We start from the raw sequence: 1953 nt of genomic DNA, 5'->3' as shown, positions 1-1953 counted from the left end.
TTCAGCTTAATCCAAATAGGCATATTTCAAATGATCATGAAGCTCCTTCAGCTCCACTTTAGGTGCCTACACAATAGAAGGAAGCACCTTTTCAGATGAATCATTATCAGAACAAGAAGGCATACTTACCGACTCTGTCATGGATAAAGTGGAAAGCTCCTCAAGTGAGATCACATTGCCTGAATCATCCTCGTCATCATCATAGATGTCCCAAATTATCAAATTACCACTTGCTCAAGATAATCAAACACGTCAATCTGGCATAAAGACAATCAAACACGTCAAAAATATTAAATTTAACTACTTCACCATTAAACTCAACAGGCAAGTACCTTCATCTACATCGATCTTGGTCTTGGCTGTTTCCATGAAAGGACGACTAAGCAAAATTGATGCAGATGAAATAAATGTAGGTTCTTCCATCTTAAGAATATAAAATTCAGTAGGGGAAAGCAAATAATTAACCTGAACTAGGACATTCTCTATGATTCCTAATGGGTGAATAAAAGACCTATCAACTAATTGAATTACAACACCAGTTTCAGTTAGGTCTTTTCATTTTAGTTCTTGGTATATTGAATATGGCATAACATTTATGGATGCACCAAGATCTAACATAGCTCTCACAATTTTCTTTTTACCAATCACATAAGGGAGAGAAAACATATATGGATCCTTTTATTTTTTAGGCAAATTCTTTTAAAGCATCACAAACACAGACTGACTTACCACCATCCTCTGTTTTTCTTTTTCTTGCCTCTTCCTCGTGCATAGTTCTTTAAGGAACTTGGCATACTTTGGGATTTGCTTAACGACATCGAGGAGAGGAATGTTGATTTCCACTATTCTGAACATCTCCAACAACTCATTATCCTTGTCTCCTGTGAGCTCATTTGGCCTTGCAAGCCTGGAAGGAAAAGGTGCTTTAGGCACATAAGCATTTAATAGAGCAAGAGAGTTAGAGGATACTGATACTCCATTTTTCCTTTCTTGTGGTGTGATTGTAGGATTTGAAGAAGTAGTCTCTTGTTCCTTCAACTCTGTCTTTTTCATAGTTTCTGCAAGTGGCTCCAACTCCTTGCCACTCCTGAGCGTTATTACATACACATTCTCCCTGGGATTCAATTCTGGCCGAGATGGGAGTTTCCCAGACTGTCTCTCCAACTTGCTCATCGAAGTGGCTCGCTGAAAGTCTTGGATCCCTAAAGCATCAATTGCATTCTTTGTGTCCTGCTGAAATTTGAAAGAGTGGTCAACTAGACTTTTCACAATATCCTCCAAGGACATACCTGAGCTAGACTGGGCTTCATGGTTATGTTAAACTTGCTCGTTTTATCCACCCCCCTCCATTTGGAATTTGAGTGATCCCTCCACCTAAAATTGTATGTTTGACTGAATGGGTCTCATCGTCTGTTTTGCCCATTGAAATTATAGCCTCCAATAGCATTTACCTTAGGTATTGCCCCTTGCAGAGTGCTTGAGCAAACATCAGTTGTGCGTCCCCCTCCATGACACATTTGGCAAACAATAGTGGGCTGTCCATTTTTTGTCTTTGCCAATTGTTTCACAATAGAAACCAGGTCATATATCTCTTTTCGAAGTTCACTTACCTCATTGGCCGATTTAACACTGACTAAAGCTCTTGTGCCAAACTATTGAGAGTTGACCGCCATGGTTGCTATTAGTTTCATCACCTCAGTAGGGCTTTTGTTTACTAAGGCTCCTCATGCAGCTGCATCATTGCTGCTTTGTTAATATGCATCAGCCTCTCATAAAAGTACTGGATCAACACCTGGTGTGAGATTTGATGGTGGGAAAATTTTGCATGGGTCTTCTTGAATCGTTCTGAATACTCGCGAAGCGTCTTCCTGTCAAACTGAATAATACTGTAGATCTTCTTTCCAATACTGACAGCTTGAGATGCTAGGAAGAACTTTTCCAAAAACTACCTCT

This window comes from Benincasa hispida, chromosome 3 (genome assembly GCF_027475165.1).
Source record: "Benincasa hispida cultivar pf3 chromosome 3, pf3_genome.v1.1, whole genome shotgun sequence".
In the NCBI taxonomy this organism is placed as follows: domain Eukaryota; kingdom Viridiplantae; phylum Streptophyta; class Magnoliopsida; order Cucurbitales; family Cucurbitaceae; genus Benincasa; species Benincasa hispida.
The sequence above is the reverse complement of the archived record's forward strand: the minus strand, read 5'-3'. Positions refer to the sequence as shown.